The sequence below is a fragment of the Lissotriton helveticus genome, chromosome 6, assembly GCF_964261635.1.
Source record: "Lissotriton helveticus chromosome 6, aLisHel1.1, whole genome shotgun sequence".
Lineage (NCBI taxonomy): Eukaryota > Metazoa > Chordata > Amphibia > Caudata > Salamandridae > Lissotriton > Lissotriton helveticus.
Window position 1 is genome coordinate 1216215144 of NC_136067.1, and position 20824 is coordinate 1216235967.

Below are 20824 nucleotides of genomic sequence, written 5' to 3' on the forward strand. Positions count from 1 at the left end.
TAAATAGGTGACTTCCTGTCGACAATATTGAAATTTGGAAAGGGACACTTTATGTCAGTGGTGTGCCAAATGCAGCAACAATTTAACTGTACTGTCTTTGCAACCTTTTTCAGTGTCAGAAGCAATGAGAAGCTAATAACACAAAAAGTACCTCTTTAACCACAAATAAGACATTAGTCTTTTAACCTCAGAAGTCATGTTTATTAATTCCGAGCTTTATCAATTGATATTCTTTCTCATATTTCTAAAGTATTTCTCTTATTTTGAATTAAAACATACACCTCAATATCATTTTTGATATTCACAATGAACAGTATAGATAAACATTACAATATTTACACAACATACAAACAATTCATCTAGTGTTTTATAGACAAAATTGAAACATGAAAAAATCAATAAACCACTACACATTTGATACAATGTTAAACATAATACATTAACAAATCAAGAAAAGAGAGACTCCTCTGTCCTACAGTCTTTTATATGTTAACGGGATTTATTGTGTTTAGATCCTTGATACTATGTACTTTGAAGGTCCTGCGGGGGTCAGAGTACTGATCTAGAACTATATGTCTGCGCTTATTCAATCAAGCCCAGACTCTACGTTGTTCTGTGTATTATTTCCTTTATGGTTACTCTTGGCCTCAGGGTGAAAAAAGCCAAAGCGTTTCAACCTTCATGAATGGACCATAAGGTGTTTTTGAGTGAAGGTATTCATCAGGGCAACAAAGAGTTCAGGTAGGACACTCCAGCAATCCTAGAGCAGAAGTAATGGAAATGTTATGAGTGTATCTACTCTTAATTATATACAACATAAAATTTTACTCAGCTTCTTGAAGAGTGCTCATTACATACCGGATGGTGTTGTCTTTCTAGACCTAAGATGACGTAGGTCAAAGAATGATGTCAGGCCCCCAATGGACGTGATTCCTAAGCTTCATATCACCTCGTGGATCATGGAAACTGCCAATGATGTAAGGAGGGGCAAAAAAATCATTTTTAGTTTGAGTCAGGTGGGAGTTTTGATCTTACAGTGCATGGTGCTGAAAATGCAGTGCCGTTATGCTCTATGCTTTTAAGAAGACTGTTTACCAAGTGGGTTGTGCATATAAAGTGTATCAGATAGAAGTGTCTCATGCCGGGAGTGGCTTGAAATCACAGCTCATCAAGCGGTACTTAATGTCATGAATGGGGGCAAAGAGGCTCTCCTGTAACTTACGCAAATCATTACTAGACCTTACAGTTACGAGGGAAGGGCATTGTTCTAGACTTACAACTTGTATTACAAACACCATGACTGGCCTGATATCGGAACTGTGCTCGATTCCCCAGTCACTACATGATGCATAGACAAGAAGTATGCAAAGGGATCTATGATGTTACAACGCGTTATTTTACAACGCAGACCGTTACATCGCAATTTTTACAACGCAGGAACTATTACAATGCAAACCTTTACAACGCATGTCATTACATAGTAGATGCTATTACAACGCATGGCATTACATCGTAAGTATAGGTAAGTATACCTTTTTAAAAAAAATGTAATTAAGTTAATTTAATTTAATTAATTTAATTAAAATACATTTTAAAATAGTAATTATTTTTATTTAATAAATTTAAATCTATTTATTTAAATTAATTTTAATAAAAATTGTAATTTTTTTATTTAATTAATATAATTAAATTAATTTAATTTAAATATTTTTTTGATTGTAATTAAATTAAATTATTTAAAATAATGTATTTAATTTAATTATTTTAATTAAGAAATGTAATTAATATAATATAATTAATTTAATTTAACCTAAAAACACCCCTGTACCCCAAAACCCAAACCCTACCCTGAAACCTAAAAACACCCTTGTATCCCAAAACCCAAACCCTACCCTGAAACCTAAAAACACCCCTGTACCCCAAAACCCAAACCCTACCCTGAAACCTAAAAACACCCCTGTACCCCAAAACCCAAACCCTACCCTGAAACCTAAAAACACCCCTGTACCCCAAAACCCAAACCCTACCCTGAAACCTAAAAACACCCCTGTATCCCAAAACCCAAACCCTACCCTGAAACCCTACCCTGAAACCTAAAAACACCCCTGTACCCCAAAACCCAAACCCTACCCTGAAACCTAAAAACACCCCTGTACCCCAAAACCCAAACCCTACCCTAAAACCTAAAAACACCCCTGTACCCCAAAACCCAAACCCTACCCTGAAACCTAAAAACACCCCTGTACCCCAAAACCCAAACCTGAAACCTAAAAACACCCCTGTACCCCAAAACCCAAACCTAGCCCTGAAACCTAAAAACACCCCTGCACCCCAAAACCCAAACCCTGCCCTAAAACCTCAGTACACCAAAACATATACTCCTATACTCATACTTATTTAAAAAATTACTTAAATTAATAAATTTAATTTATAATATTTAAAAACATAAATAAATATTTTTATTTATTTTTATTTATAATTAATATTAATTAAATCAATTATATAATATTAAATAAAATTAAAATAAATTATATACTTACCAATACTTACGATGTTATGGTATGCGTTGTAATAGCATCTGCGATGTAATGCCATGCGTTGTAATGCCATGCGTTGTAATGGATCCTGCGTTGTAATAGCTGCGTTGTAACAGCATTACGACGTAAAAGTTGCGTTGTAAGTGATACACACCATGCAAAGGCATGTGTGTACAGCATCTTTACCTTCATGCTGGCGAAAATCAAATACTTCAATGCGTGATCCCGGGCTCCGAGTTGCTCCGTGGTTGGGTCAGACAGCCGTTTTCGCTGGTGATGATGTTTTTAAACTGAATCTTTTCCTCTTTCTACACACGTGTGGCTCCAGGCATCTGGCGTATATATCCTGTGTGTAGCCTGACCTTGCCTGTCTTCCTGTTGTGTACCGACCCGCACTGGTCGTCATGGATACGTTTCTCTTACAGCTTGAAATGAGCCGATTCCGCTTTTAGCAGTGCTGCTCTCGTGCGTATGTTGTGTACCGACCCGCACTGGTCATCATGCTTACTTTTCTTTTGCAGCTTGAAGTGACCCGAATCAGCTTTTAACAGTACTGCTCTCATGCATATGTGATGGGAGTAATTGTAACTCTTGGGGCAACCAACTAGTTCCCTGACACGCAGTTTCATCTGTTTGTTGTCAATTCCAGATACCGAACAGTCAACTATTGTGCACAATACGTGATCTAATTTATTTAATTTATGTCGTTTTCTGTAGTTCTCAGATACATAATAGTTTTAGCTTTGAATCTGGAAAGCAAATTGTCAATATTGCTACATGTTACGTGTTTCAAAACTGTCCATTTAATGTCGTTGGAACTGTGACCTTTTTCCATACAGTGTTGGACCATGGGTGCATTGATTACTTGGCATTGTATTTGAGACTGGTGTTGGGTTATTCTTTTCTTTACTGGCTGTGTGGTTTTTCCAATGTAGGCCTTGGGGCATGGACATAGTACACAGTATATAACATTATGTGTATTGCAATTTGTAAACTCCTCGTGTTTCACATTTTTGTTGCCGTAGGTGAATTGTATTCCTTCAAAGGTACTTGCACAAGAAGCACAATTGCCTCATCGTCGATGGACTTGGATGGGGGACAAGGCCAGCATTGTTCGTAATGATGGTGGACATATTTTCACCGTTGACTTTGCTCGGATCAGTTTGTCTTTCATGCTTTTGTTTTTCTTCAGAGCGAGGACTGGTGTATTTTTTAATTCGTCCAGTGCCTTTACAGCAATGAGAAGGTCATCTACATATTGAAGCAATACATTACCTGATGGAAGCGTGGGGGAGGTCAATTGGGCTTTCAAGGCTTGGCTATATATTCTAGGGCTCTCAGTTTAGCCCTGAGGAGCTCGACAGAATCTAAAGCTTCTGCCAGCTAGTGTAAAACTGAACAACTGCCTGCTGTCTGGATGGATCGGAATCCTAAAGAATGCATTTTTCAGATCAATGATAGAAAAGAATTTAGCAGAGGAAAGAATCATCGTCAGATCAATGATAGAAAAGAATTTAGCAGAGGAAAGAATCATCGTCAGAGGGCAGTAATGTCAGGGACCATTTTCATGGAAGCCAATCACAAAACGATAAGCGTCTGGATGATCATCAGAGGAGCACGAAGGTGTCCTTTTAAGAATGGGAAGGATAGGACTATTATACACATTAGCATCTCTTCGACAACCCCTGACTTAATCAAGTCTTGTATAATTTGCAACAAAGCTCTCTCTCTTGCCTGCGTTATCCTGTACTAGTTTAATGGAAACTGGAGGTATCTGCAATAGTCACCCATAAACCCCACAACATGGGCGGCACATCCTTAAATTCAGCAGGGAGGGGTGCATTTTTGGACAGACACTGCTTAGTGGTGACCACATTCTGACCCATTGTCACATAAACACCTTCCGGGGAACAATAAATGGTTGTGTGCAACTTCTTTAATAAATCTAAGCCCATCAGATTTTCTCCACAATTAGACGGCAACACAACTGACACATCCACAGTGAAAGGACCTATAGTCAATGTAAGAGCCTTGGAAATGGGCTCACAACCGGTACACCAGAAAATCCTACTGAAACATTATTATGGCCAGACAGAGCTGCCCCTGGGACCAGTGAACGGGAACTAGAGCTATTCATTGCACCTGTATCCACCAAAAATTCCTTAGCTGAGGCATGCAAAGTTGTAGTAACCTAAGGACCGCGCAGATCTGCAGGTATCTGGACTGGTCCCTCACTCTGTCCTTTGCTATCCTAGCTGTGAGACATTCCTGTCACCTCACCTATATCATGGGGATCATGATAATACTGTCCGCCCCTATTGTCATCGAAGTAGTTACTATCGGGATGATGCTGTAAGGTTGCCCCATGCTGCGCTCTATCCTGTCCACGAGCTCCACGACCCCATCCACGAGAACCTCGTCTTCTTGGGCCGCAGATTTTTGCAACAACACCAGGCACACACTACCTCCTTACAATACGCTAGTAAGGTCCTACGGGTGTAGTATTCCGACTAGCGACTAGTACGAGATAGCTGTCAGGCCGTACCACCAAGTCCTCTGCCATTCTCTCGAGAAGCCTGCTGCAACAACACCTTTGTGTCTTCAATTCTTTGTGCTTTTTCTCCACCTTCTCCTTCTCTTCATTTTTCCTGTGCTCATAATACTTACAATACGCACACTGGTAAGGTCCTACAGGTGTAGTATTCTGACTAGTATGAGATAGCTATTGGGCTGTACCACCACGTCCTCTGTCATTCCCTTGAGAAGCCTGCTGCAACAACACCTTTGTCTTGAATTTTTTGTGCCTTTTCTCCACCTTCTCCTTCTCCTCATTTTCCCTGTGCTCATAATACTGTGCCATACTCAATATTACAGAAGGGGAGGAGGTGGTCCAAGTGCTCTCTGAGGCCTGCAACCGAGTCGCGATCTCAGGAAGCAGGTTCGTAACAAATGTATTAACGAACAATCGGACACCTCCCTCCACCGACAAAACCTGTCCTCTAAAATCAAAAAACACACCTTCAAATCGAGTGTAAAAAATCAGACACACTTTCATCTTTCTTCTGACGACATGCCGTTAACTTGTCCCAATCTACCCATATCGGTGGAAAAAGAGAGTGCATATGGGTAACAATTCGGCCAGGCAAAGCTAGTATCTTGGCATTAGGCTTCTCACCAGGCTTCCTCTCCTGGTCCCATGCTTTAATCTGATCCCAGGTACCACCCAATTCCACAACGTGGTCCTGTATGTGCACTTGCCTCCAAAAATCAACTGGCACCAGTAAACTAAAGAGCATTTCAATATCTGCAAGCGTCATCACTGTTGATGAAGCGGCCTCTTTCAATTCCTTATAATATGCAGTAGGATTTTTCCTAGGGTCAGGTAACTGAGTCTTAAGGGACAAATCCTCACTCTTTTTCCAAGGAGTATAAACCAATTGTTCTTGGAAACAGGCCTCTACCCTTGGTCTAATAACAGTATTCTGCTGATCCCGTAGCTCCGGTAGTTCAGGGTGATATATGGGATGGATTTCCCTCATTGGAATTTGGGATACTGTCTTCGGGCTCTTCTCAAGCAGCCTACTTCGATAAGCGACCAGCGTTGCAACATTACCAAAAACCTCACTAGGTGACATTGCAGCAGCATATATACATGGTCCCTAATATCATAAATAATCTGGGGTGCTACATCATTGAAACACTGTTACCACAGTCCAAATTAGCCGACATGTGCTTAATGGCATGCTGCTGCACAAACGGCTCATAATCTTTCATCACACTCCACACATCTTCCACACTGTAAATGGGGTTACGAGCCCACTGAGCGGCCTGATTTGCTACCACCTTTTTCTCTTTATATCCCACATCAGATCGCATCAATATCTGCCCCAGTCACTCCGTAGCAATCGTCCAGTCTCCGTCCCCTAGTGCGAGTAGGGGCGTTCCGCTACTCAGTAATGTCGGGGAAGGAAGGAACAAATCTCCTCTTGTTTCTACAGCATTTCAAGAAACACTACTGGGTATGTCTTCCTGTTAACTCTCCTCATGCATCAGAAGGAATTGTGTACATTGAGGCATACATATTTTTTAAATTTCCACCCCAAACCCCCCCTGACAAATATCCAAACCATATTGGGCCAAGGAAGATCTCTCCAAACTATTGTCCCCAATATGGAGATCAACATGTGGAGGTCATAATAATAAACAACTAAGTGACATCTTGAACCTTAAGGTTATTTGCAACAAACTAAAAACTCAGACATCTGCATTTCATTTGGACACCACTATAGTACCTCGTTTGGCACTGCATTGACTGGAATATTCACCTAAAAGATTTTGGTTAGGTTTCAAATATTGACTGAAGAACATCTAACTAATATTGACTGAAGAACATCTAACTACTTCTATATATGAGTCAGGAAACACTATTTGTTTTGTCTGTTGTGTAAAAAACTGTCCTGGCAGTAACTACACACGTTTTTGTCCCCCCTTTTTAATATGATAATCCCATCTGCATATTTTCCTGCAGTGAGTCGAATGTTATTAAGGTTGGCAACTTTAATTGCATGGATCAGCTTGTATTCTAACAATTTTTGTCGTCTCAACATGATGAATAAAGTCTGTAAGTTCAGTAGATACAAAAAAGTGTTGAGTATTTATAGCTTTTGAGGGTCCTGCACATGATGATAATGAGTATAAATTTGTGCCAGTGCTAATACTTGCTAGTGACAAGTTGGGCAGTATCATCTGATTAAGACGAGCTACACACTCACCAGATCCATACCTAGCAGATGGACTGTAGTGTTCCTCAAAGTCTTAGCCAAAAGGCTCAAGTAAGAAGGGAAATAACACATGAGAGAGGCATGGCCAGTGGTAAGCTCCCCTCTAGAGATCCAAATGTCTGCACTTCATACCAAAACATGCAATGGGAGTGATATAGAGAACCTAAACCTTCTTAATGCGTAGTTCTGGTGTTCCGAATTAGGGCAATAGGGCCCAAAATATGGCCATCCTATCCTATTAAACGCATTCTTGGAAGCTAAAAGATTCACAGAAAACATATTGCCTAATAACAGTGCAACATTAATCATGGCCTAGAGAATTTATTTGACAGCAACGTCTGCATCTCACTATTCATCAGTCATGTACCAAATCTATTTTGTGTTAATGTTTTTCTGTATCACATGATAGTATATGCAGCACTTTTGTAAGATAAGCTGTAACCTGCTGTAAAAACTAACTAACCAAATAAAATGATTTTGCTTACCATGATCTGTGGGGACTAAATAGAATAGTAACATAAGAATATTGGGTGGATGAAAAAGGAAAATAAATGGTGAGCCTTATAGCAGAGATTGGCTTTTAGGTACTGAATAGTGAAGTGGCTTTGTATCATAATGTGAGATGTGTCTATTGAAGTACGAATTCAGCCTATATGGTTGACTATTTCATTGTAAGACTTCAAGAATTTAGCAGTGTATTAGATATGTAAGAGAGAAGTCATCACAAATCCCTAATTCTTATACTAACCATAGAAACCAAGCATTTGTATGTAAATCGTTCTGGACCCAAGTAGGATAACTAATAGCGACCACCAATGACATTCAAATCACCATGGATTGAAGAGAAACAGCAGCCTTCATCCTGCTCAACCTCTATGCAGCCTTCTCATAACACCCTCATGAGAAGACTCCATAAGATTGGCAAATAAGGATTCACTGTCAAAAGGATCTATTATTTCCTCATGAAAAGAGCCCACAGGGTCAGGATGCCACCTCTCACCTCTGAGACCATGAAATTGATTTGCAGAGTCCCATAGGGATTGTGTCAGGGACTGTCCGGGACTATGTCGTCGGGAACACAGTCAGGGTCTTGAGCAAGGACTTGCGCAAGGACTTGGGCAAAGACTGGGGGCTAGGTAGAAAATGTACAGTGCACAGAAAGAGTAGTACAGTGCTGTCTAGGATCACACAAGGAGTCAGAGGAGAAAAAGGATCCAAAGGGGAAGCTTGTACAAGATGGCTAAGACTCAGAAAGGAAGGGCACTCACAAGGCAATTTAGTATTCAGACTAACTACACCAAGGACGGACGTGCAAGACATATATATAATACAACATTGACAATAAAGGGAATGGGGGGTAAAGCACTCAGGAGCTCCACACAGTAAGACTGAAGCTCAGTAAGTTCCTCATCCACAATTGCTGTTACAGATACGGACTGAAAATACCCACATATAGGATATGTATGCAAAGGCAGGGTCTGTGGCGCTTATACCTATGGTGATGTGACAATTGTAACTCAAAGACAATACTCACAGTGAACAAGAAACACCACCTAGTTAGTCAGATGTGCCCATGGATCCTGGCGATCAAACAGGAACAAGCAAGGCAGTAACAGCAAAGAGGTAGAACTAAACACAAACACAATAGACAAGGAGCTAGCAAGGAGGAATGCTTAACAGGAAAGGAAGGAAATCACACGGCACACTTGGCAAAAAGCAGATAACAAACACACAAGGTAACAGAAGCAACAAAGCAGGCTAGAAAGACAGCAATTTAGAACTGGAACCAAGGGAATGGGAAGGGAGGCAGGAAATGGAAAATGATATACAGAAGGGGAGGCTACAAGGGTATACTACAAAAGTGCAAGTTAAGTAATCAAGAAAACAAAGTAGCATAAGAGGCAGTACTGGGGCAGGAACAAGAATCGAGCTAAGGCTCAGGAGTCAAGGTAACACTGCAGGCAGTGCTGGTTCAGGAACAGAGAATTACTAAAGCTTCTGGAGTCAAGGTAGCACTGCAGGCAGTGCTGGTTCAGGAACAGGGAAATTACTAAAGCTTCAGGAGTCAAGGTAGCCCTGCAGGCAGTACTGTTTCAAGGAAACAGGAAATAGCTACAGCTCAGGAAACAATGATTCAAAAGAGCACTGCAGGCAGTGCAAATCATGAACAAGAAATAGCTAAAGCCCAGGAACAGAAACAAAGAATAACTATAGCTCAGGAACTCAGGACACAAGGCAGCACTGCAGGCAGTGCTAATTCAGGGACAAGGAATAGCTATAGCTCAGGAATCAAGGAACAAGGAATAATTATAGCTCAGGAATCAAGGAATATTAAAAGCTCAGGAAACAAGGTTCAGTCTCACGGGAAAATAGCTACAATGACCAACACTGGGCTGAAAGGAGATGGGGCTTAAAAGAGCTCACAGTATTCATGCGCATCAGGTGTGAACAGGCTAGCAGCAGCCAGCCACAGGTGAGACGATATCTTCTACCCATCCTGGGCCTGCAGGGGTAAAGACAAAGCAGTGAGCAGGGGATTATATGTAATGGAGTTTCTAGAATGAGCAGACTGGCTTCCACAAAACCTGGCATGGATTGGGAATGGATGTCAATTCCTAAATGATGTCCAAATGCCTGGGAGTCAGGATATGCATACAGGGGAGTGTCTGGACACATATTAGAATACTGGAAAGCCCTACAATGCAGCCCCCTGGTGGTGGGAACGAGACCACAGGGAGTGAATCGTGACAGATTGTCCCCCAGCCCCACCCTTTTCAACATATACATGCCAGCATCTTCCGATCACAATACATCTCTGTTATCTCCTACACCAATGATAGCCAACTGATCCTCTCTCTGCCGGACAAAAAAAACCCTGGCAGAACCAACTTCACCAATTACATGACCATGGCAGCAGACTCGATGCGAACTAACTGCCAGCAGCTCAGCTCTGACAAGATGGAAGTCCTGGTCTTCTGCAACAAGACTTCCCCATGGGACTCCACCTGAAGGTTGTTGGTGCTAGGACCAACATTCATACCCAAGGACCACACAAGAAATCTAGGGATCATCCTAGATGACAAGCTCAAATCTACAGCTCAAGTCAAACTAGTGTGCACCTCCTGGTTCCATATCCTACGCATGCTGTTGCAGAAAGTGACCCAATTAAGGTCACCCGGGTCACTCACGACAGCCTCTCCGCCTCCCCAATAAATGAAGAGTCGGTCAGACAGTAGAGAATACAAATCAATTAGTTTATTAATAATATGCTGCAGCTGAGCCCAGTCTGACCAGTCTTGTGAGATGACTGCTGAGGGACTGACCCCCGTTCACACTGTAACACAAAATATACATTTCCAACACCTCTAAAGTCCAGCCCAAGCTGGAATTTTCCAGCTCAGGCCATGGTGAACAAAGAAGGCAAACACGGATGGGCCATTGCACAGGGCTGGTTACATGCTATCTCGACTCCAAGGCCACTCAGCCACTACCTACCATTCTAAGATGTGGGAACGGGTTTATCTAACAGCAAAGGTATGCAACAATAGATCGTACATTCTTTAGTGCAGCGAAGCTTCAACCTTGAGAAGTACAAGCTGGATGCGCAGAGGCAGCCTTTCTGCTGAGGCAAACATTATAAGACAGGAGCTCGATCTCAGTTACAAAACAAGATGGCGCCAAGAAAGATGGTGCCATGAATACTAAATTAACACAAAATAGAGTAACATTGCAAAGGGAGCCCTTCAAGTATGTGCATTAGGGAAATAACATTTCAAATCTAACACTGTCAAAAATCTTCAAAGGGTTGCCTCACAATACCAGATGGACCATCAAGCAAGCACTCACCAGCAGGCTGGACTACGGAACACTCTCTACAGTGGAATCTCCAAACAACTCCTCACAAACCATCCAGAACACAGCTGCAAGGCTCATACTAAACCTCCCACACCACACCCACATCACACTGCATCCCAGGAAGCTTCACTGACTCCCCATTTACAAGCGTCATCAATTCAAGCTTCTCATGCACATATACAAAGCCCTATGCTACACAGGACCAGAATACCTGAACAGCCGCTTACGCTTTCACCAACCCACCAGACACATACACTCTGCCTCGCTCTCACTTGCACACATTCACCGCATCAACAAAAGCAAAACTGGAGGTTGGTCATTCTCCTACATTGCACCCATTACACAGACCGACCTCCCTCAACAAATCAAAGTCTCCTACTCACTTCTTCAGTTCAGCAAGAAGTTGAAGACCTGGCTATCCGTATGAGCACCTTGAAGACCACAAACCTACACACCTGCCAAAGTGCCTGGATGCCCTCTCGGGTGATTAGTGCTCTATACAAATCAATATAACATAACATAATGTCTGACTCCTTGAATTATGTAAATTCTTGAGTTCTTAGATGGTTCATTAACCACAATAGATATCCGGACAGCCTTTGTGTTATTCACTGTTCAGATATAGGAGGAACATTTAATCACAGTTGCATAAACCTTCACAATAGGATAAGTAGTTCTGTGGGGAAAAGGCTGCACTCTTCCAGCACTAAAAGCTCTAGTTTGGACCTTGTGGAGAAAGGCTATGTAGGACAAATTTAAATCGCGGTAATGATGCAAAAGAAGATGAGTACTACAACTACAGCATGCGAAAAGCTTAAACGAACAGTTGTTGGTAATATAAAAAACTGTTCGGATCTGTTGTCACTAAAGGAGAAAAGAATAGAGAATGGGTTTGTTCTGCATCAACTTTGGATCAAACTGTCTTCTTCTTTCCATAACTCATGTGTGTTTGTTAACATCATTGAAAGATCACCAAAGAAGGAGGCTGGAGAAATACTACAATTGTTTGCCCTTCAGGAATTATGGGATTCTATTTGCAATTAATTGAATAATTCTCATTTAAGGATTAATCCTAAAGCTCCACATTATTCCTAGCTCAGGTAAACCCCTTATGAACAATCAAGATTCGCATATTATAATCTCCTCATGGATCAACGCCGGTGTGGTTAGGCATCCAGCGGCAATTTAACTACAGACATAAATAATCACCCTGTTACCTGCTTTCATAAATCGTGGAAAACAACACCTTACAAAATTGATCTAATTTTACCTTGTATAAACTATTAGCCACAAAAACCTCTACAGGCTGTCGGAGAGGAGTTCTCATAACCTTAATCAACAACAAATTAATAATGAAATCTTCGATGATTGGACCAAAATCAAAATATATCCTGATAATCTCTTTGGAAGACTCCTACTGACAAAAAGTAATACTAAAGTTATTATTTCCCCCCACTCTACTACTGTGTGAAGGGAGCTGATATTATGTGTCATACAGTAGCACCGTGTGGGTTCGTAGGTCTGCTCCCCCCTCATGATGAGGGAGAGTGTAACTGATAGCTTTGGACCTTGACGCTTTATTGTTAACCTCTGAAGTACAAAGTGTCTATCAGTGATGCTCGATACAGTGGGTAGGGTCAGCAGTCTCTCTGATCTCATCCCACTTTGTAACAAAGTAGGGTCTGCCACCTCATCTCATTGTCTGACCCATAACAAGAATGGCCAATGAAAGGAGGTAGCAGTCCAGTAACAGCTGCTACCGGACTCGGGTGGTGGGGTGGGTGTTGGGGTATGGGGTGGAGAGGGGGAGGAGTGGTCAAAAAAAACTTTTAATAAAACCACTTACCTGTGATGGCTGGCTGGCCGCCACCTCTCCTCCGTCCTCTTCTTTATGCTCCGGTCCTGCAGCAGGATTCACAAAGCAGCAGGAAGCACCCGGCTCTCAGGCTCCTAATAGCCAATCACAATACTGCAATGCAGCGTTGTGATTGGTCAGAGCGCTGTGGATCGGCGCTCAGCCAGGGAATAGGGGCATGGGCATGTTCTCCATGCAGGCTGTACTGCTGCCTGCATGGAGAATAAGGGACGTGCACATGACTGTTTGGGGAGGCCCGAGAGGTCTGACCAAACAGTCAAGTGCACTTAGGAGTGGGCAAACCACTCCTCCCTTTCTCCTCTGCCCTTGGATCAGTCCCAACCCGCTCAGAAAGCTGCTGCAGCAGAAGGATACATAAAATGATAAAAACGCGGGTTATTATCATTCTATGTTTTTCTGCTGCTGCATCTTTGCATCATTGATCTTAAGTAAATGATGCATTAGTATTTTGTACGTTGAAGTGGTAGTTAATATCAAGCATAATAAATACAACCGCCAGGCTGCAATTCAAAGTCATTTATAAATGGTTTGAAATTCACTAAAAATACAGTGACACGTGTTTCTGCACACTGGAAGACCCTTTGCAAAGCTGGACTGGCCAACTTTCTGTTGCCTATTGCTATTTTTGAGTATGAAAATGGTACTAATGAGGTGCAACCAATGCCCAGACAGTGTTACCAAGTTTAAAAATGACTAAACAATGGAGTAATACTATTACACAATGTGCCACATAATTTGGCTTTTCTTGCTGCATAATTTCCTTAAACCTGCTGCATAATTTGGCCCTCTCCTGCCTCATAATTCCAGTGGTGCTGCTGATGAGGCCCTTAACTAGTTGGCCATAAAATGGTCTGGTAATCCCCCACTCCCCCCTGCCCCCCTCACCTCTTGGAGCTGGAGTTACCAATACTTGTGGAAATCAGTAATACTGGGTAAGGAGTAACACTGCAGTAGCATGAGTTATTCCCTGAGGGTGCCCTTAGGCTCGGAGAATTACTGAAGGTATAAGGAATACTGTACTTGAATCCCCCAGATTGTTCCCACTTTCCTCTGGTATTTCATGTGGATATTTAGCGTAAACTTTCAGAAGAAACAGTGCGTGAAACGCTTTCGACCAAAGGTGTTTTGCAGGGTTTGTAATCCTTATGGGCCTAGGTAATTCCTATCACTAGAACTTTCGGGAGTACTCACCCCACACAAATGAGGGCTTTAGATTTTATAACAATGCAAAGTCTAATACATGTTATATGTTATATGTTATGTGATATGTGTTATATGTTGTAAAAAAATTTCTTTCAATAAAAATATACCTAAAAAAAAAAAGAAGGTATATGAGCATATAATTTCATAGTGTTACTGTGCCGACGTACGTCTTTGAGGCTCGTTGCCACTTCAGCGAAAACTGATGCAGTAAAACCAGTGCTTAATTTGAGCCGGTGGTTTCCGGGATTGTTTTTTTGTGCGTGGTGTTTTTTTTCATCATTCAGAGTCCTGCATTTGGATTGTGTGTTTCACCCAGTCCTAGATTTGAAACTCATAATATTTGTGTACCTTATGTCTACCCACGCTGCTCTCGGCCCGCCCCCAGAGAAAATCGGGAGTGGGAAAAACACGTTTGTGCTGTTGTTATTGCACATCATGGAATGCTGCAACCCGTTGTTTTGCTGTTTAAGACAATGTTGCTAAGTGACAATCATATTTGAAAAACAGAAATTTAGGAATGATAAAAATATAATTTGTTTTCACCGCATGACGCACAACACACTGTTTACAACAAACACAATTTAGACTTAATTTTCTGGCTAATGAAAGTGTAAACTGGGAGAATTTTCTCTTAATTTAGAGAAGGCAGCCCCGCGAAACGATACATACACAATAGCAATGTTTTAAGTAGTGTGAAGAATCCCTCCATCCCAAGGGCATGCATTTAGCATCCATTTATAGAATGTGCATAGTGCTGTGATTTTTATAATGTAAACTAAAATTACAAAAAGCTTGCACAAGCAGGTAACAAATGAATCCCGGCTTTTAAAATGGCCGTTAAATAGAGGAGGAAGGCAGAGTAAAATAAGAACGAACGTTACATTTCAATGAAATGTTTCAAATTCATAGCCAGACTGTCACTCCCCGAAAGAAGGATTCAAAGTGTCCCTAGGAGTTACAGTTTCTCTCTCCTGTCTCCTTCCTTCTGAGGGTGACGGGGCAAAAGCATAGCTAATGGAGTACTGCTGAATGCAAATATCTCAGAATGCAAAAAGTAGAAATATATCATTATGTTGCAATGGAAATTTGCAAGTGAAATTACATAAGCACACCTGCAGCAAATCCAGGCATAAAACATTGATTGAAAATATAAATGGACATTAAAGGCAAATGTCAAGGGAGCTGCAACTGTAGTCATCATTTCCAAAGGAAATACGTTAAATCAGCATAGAGACAGCTATAGGATACAGTTCTTTCTATGAAAACACAGAGAACTCATCCTTCTGCGAAAGAGCGCATTGAGACAAATCAACAAGACTGTGGAGTAGTGTGGCTCACTGGTTAGACGCGGCAGGCCTGAGAGCAGAAGTTGGCCCGGGACCAGGGTTCAATTCCCGTCGCGGCAGGGTCGTGGACCTTGGTCAGCGGACTCGATAATTCTCGCTTCGGTGCTTACTCTAATCAGGGGTTCCACTTGGCAACTCTGGGCATTAGCTTGCCTAATCTCCACAACGGCCCCACCAATTCCGGGGATGCCTGGCTCCACCTTGGGGACTCCCAGCAAGGGACCATCCGACAGGGAAAGCCAGGACGGGTTCCCCAGAGTTATACAGCGCCAGGAAACCTATGGACGGGTAGCAGTGTGCTTTACAAGCTCAAGAACACAACACACACACTGTGCAAAGCAACACACTGCCGCACTACTGCTAACAAATGCCAGAAGGCAACCATCAATAATCCAGGTCTCTGCAAAAACCACAAACCTCACAATCTTGACTGTGTAGGTTCATCTGGGGTCAACACACAGTCTGAATATTTCTCAGATTTTATTGCATCGGGTTAAACACTGCAGGATCCAGCAATAGACATCTTCACCAATAAAAACACCCCTGAGCTCTGTGGGAATTTGCAACTGTTAAGATAATTTCATTGTAGCACCTTCATGGCAGCCATACACCCTATCCAATAGTCTCATTTCCCTTACGGAAAGGGAAGAAGTTGCTGTGAAACTAACAAAATGTCAAGTAGAAAGAGAAAGCCAGAATAAATATTTAGAAGTTGCTTGCCTCATAAGATTCAAAGTGAAGTACAATTGTTTTTCTTTCGATGGTAGTCAACTGGTAGAGATAAAGGGAAGTGTGATGGCTTGGGTTTGGATTTTGAATTAAAGTCTCTTTATTTCCTTCTTAGAAGGAGCAGTTAGAAAAAACATAGGCTAATCTCCAGTGTTTAGTTTGAGCGTGTGGTTGTGGGCGGTGCCACCAGCACTTATTTTTGGGGACTGAAGCTTATTTTTTTGCATCAGGTATTTATCAAGAGCAAGAGAGGGAAAAACACACAAATGGGAAAGACAGAGGGAGCTGACGATAGCAAAACTGACACAAGTGCAAGAGCGAGATGAAGGGACAGGGAGTGTCTGGTAGTGGATTAAAGGGACTTGAGGTGAATCTACGACTACACAGCTTTGGTACCCGGCACACTGGCATTTAATTGCAATGGCTGCAGGCTTCTGAGCACAGCTTTGGTCACTGGTATTCATTCATTTACAAACTAAGCACTGCTTATCTCTGTTTCACAGATTACATATTCCTCAATGAATATTCAAATAATTTTATCAGGATTTTAATAACTGTCTGTCCTAAATCTACTCTAGCACAAAGTACACCTCTTTCACTCTATTTGCTAAACAACAAACATTCAAAAAATGGAACCTGAAAAAGTCATACACAAAAAGCACCAGACCTCAGGAGAAAAAGCTTTGTATTAGCAGAAACAGTGGTTCCTGTGGAACTATGTAAATGATAATAATATTAGATTGCGCAATCGTGATATACGTAAGGGTTAAGTCGATGTTCGAGGGAGAAAAAACATACACAACTCATATTTTCAGTACAAACAATAGTAGTTTATGCAAATATAAATGAAGTTTTTTCAAAACAACTGTGCAATGTGTCCCCAGTGAACATGGAACCTAGAAAATAGTGACTTAATTGTGACATATATGTTTGGTTTCCAATATTTTTACAAGTTGACCATCACAGGTAATGTATAGTAGAGACAGCATCCTTAAATGATAATGGGCGCTGATAGACGGTTCGCAAGTCTACACTCTTTTCCCATTCACTATTTCCGAGTGCTGGTTTACACCTAAGGGTAGTCTTTCACGTTTCCATCCCGACAGATGGGTAGAGACATCTGAGACTGAATTTACTAGTGTAAAGTTCCTACTACATAAAACCTGCTCTGGAGCATGTTAAAGAACTGAGTTGCACCGCCAACGCTTCTAAGAGCATTTGAAAACCTATACTCAGACATTTGTGTCAGAATAAAGCAGGGCAACAGGGCTAATCTTTCTAGAGTTATCTCAACATCCTGGGGGCCGAAGCAGGGGTGTGTCTCGGCACAATTCATTTCAAACTATTTTTGGCAGACCTCTACCCAGCCCTTGCATCGGTTAATTTTCACGACCCGAAACTCGGCACTAGTCCTCTTTCAAACTTGATGTATTCTGATGACTTGGTTTTGTTCAGCCGTACGAAGGTGGGGATGCAGCGCCTTCTGAACGCCACCCACGACTACGTGCAAAAACGGTCTGAGAATCAACACCAAGAAAACCAAAATCATGAATTGCTGCAGAAGAACGGGTGGTAAGATCAGCTGATTCCTCAATTCCACAAAGGTTGAAGAATTTACTGAATACATATACCTCGGTCTAACACTCAACAACAAAGGAAACTTCAAACCATACAGGGAGGAAATGAAGAGGAAAGGGAAAGCCCTGGCTGCGGGCCTCAGGGTACTTTTCAGGAACCCGAATGGGCTATCCTACAGCCCGTTTTTGGAAGTAGCTATGGTGAAGATTGATCCAACTTTGGCACACAGAAGCAAAACCGTCCTAGGGAGGGCCTCATTTACTCTGGACAATACAGTCATTAAAATCTACGGGCAAATTTTCCAACTATTCGGATACACCTTGGCCGCCCAGATCAGGCTAGAATTTGGTCTAGCCAAAAAAACGAAAACCAGAAGCGCAGCATTCGTCAACATGTGCTGTAGGATCCAGTCAGCCAAAAGGGATTCCATAAATCGCAACATCTGGCTGGAAATTAATAAACCCCGTTCAGCAGCCGAAAAATATCTCAGAAATTCTATTGAACAGCTCAGGCTAGCCCAGCTATGGTCAGTAATGCCCACCATCGAATTGTTTTGAAAGACAACCAACAAAACACAGAAACAAATTTCATCCTTGAGGACAACGCTTCTCAGGAGAGCCTCACCCATGCCTTCTGCCTCTACAAGTCTACTTTAAATTTGCACCGCCGCTGGCTCAGGGCCTTCTAGAACCACGCTGGGGTCCGCTCCTGCAGAAAAGCTATAATAGCATGTTTAAACTCTGAGGATCCTCCAGCAATCTCCCAAAAAGTAAAATACCTACAGGGAGCTGACCAGGTCTTAAAGGAAGTACTTTACCAGTCTGCACAGCTCACGCAACAGTGAACTCTGGTCTCCACATCACCTTTAGCACAGGTCTCCCACTTGCACAGTACGCTTTTTTCCTCCCCGCACAACTTGAATCCTAATTGCCTTAGGTAGAGCGAACTGTCAAAATTTCTCTTACATGTTATGCCGTCTGTTGTTTACTTGCTCAAAATAGAATTTAATTTAACAGCTGGGACGCTGATTTGTGAGCCTTGAGAAGTTCTTATTTTCATTATTTGAACAAACTCTATTTGTCACTGTGTTTCATATTGTAACGATTATAATTATTCTAACAATAAAGCTTTTACTGACTCACTTACTACTGGTGCTACTACTAGTAGAACAACCACCCTTGCAGATCTTCCTATAGGAAATTATAGGGAAACTCATTAACGTTTATTATTCTTTTATAAAAAAATAAACATATTTTAAAGTACTTTATAAATGTAAAATACATTAAAATACTTATTATTAACTGAGGAAAAAAAAATGTTTGAACACATTAACTCTTCAAATAAAAATTTACTATATAACTAAATAATTAAAAAATAATTTCTTTATAAATATCATTTAACAAAAACAAGCCTCACTATCAAAGTTACAATTAAAGAAATATTATTTAGTATATTTAGTTAAAGGTTTTCTCATTAATGTAATTTGACATTTTTAATAAAAGTGTAAATATTTAATTTCATTATAATTAATAATTTAATGTATATAAAACTTAAAAGTCGACAACATTTATGTCGCAGTACCTTGTGAAAGCCACTTGTTGTTCTAGATTTACTCCAAGGCAGGGTTGGGCGTACTCCAAGGCAGGGTTGGGCGTATTCCAAGTTTGCGGCAGTATAACATCAATCTGTAGATGACTGTGTTCATCATTGGTCTGTCCCGCTTTCTTCTTGCAGTGACGCAAACATTATCCACCTTGACTGCGCCTTCAGGAATTGATGTACCATTGATGCATTTGTGTATGGATGTTTTGAATGAATGTGTATGTTAGATAGCATAGATATCTTGAATGCTTAGTGAGAATGATGTACACTGGGTATATGGGACTTTTATAGATACTGAAAATGTATTTTTTCTTTTTTAACCTATGTTAGGTGTGTGTTATGTCTATGTTGAAGTATCCTGAATTTAAAAAGAACACACCTTTTTATAAATATATATAATGCCAAAAAAATCTATTTTTGTTAAAATAAAATATAAATAAAATAAATCCAATGAAGTAATCATGCGTTTGGCTCTGATATTGTCCATGATCACTCAATCCCTAAATTGAAGGATCCTCTTTAAGGACCACAGTAATATAAGGTGGGCAAGGTTCTTTGATTTTCTTTACAGGGTTGGAGCACAGTTACTGCTGTTTTATAACCTTTAGGATTTTAGGGGCACATGCATCAATCTATTTTGTGATCGCAAATGTTGAGAATCGCAAAATTTGGCCATTTGCGATTGCAAACTAGCCTTAAGCAATGCATGAAGCAAAATCGCAGAATCTCCTGTGAATTCACAAAATTTAGCGATTACCTAAATACTGGATCTGAATTTGCAAATCCATAATAGGTAATCACAAATTGGTAATCTCAAAACCTATGCAAGAAAAATTTGCTAATTGCGATTCTGCTGAGAATCGCAAAACGCAACGACTAAATACCAACAAATGAAACCAGGTGGTAATAATTTCAAAGTGAACAATTCAGGTGGTAACCATTACCAAACTACTTAAACAGGCCCAGAAGGCCTCAGAAAGTTTCACAATGTCAGCGCTCTACATCAGGGCGAGGAAGATGAGTCTAAGAGCAGCAGCACAGAGAAGAAGGAGGATGCAGGAGGGCATTTTCAGAGTGCTGGTTACATAGTTAAGGCAGACAGAGGAGGAGATATATGACAACTATAGGATGAATGCAGACATAATCTATGATCTCATATCTGAATTAGATCTACAACTGCAGCGTGAGACTCGCAGGACACATGCCATCCCTGTGTTCTCTGCACCTCCTTGCGTCCAGGGAGAAATAGCTGAAGCTGGAGGTATCGCTCAAAGTGCCGCTTTTGCGCTTTTTCAACTCATTCCTTGACACCATGTT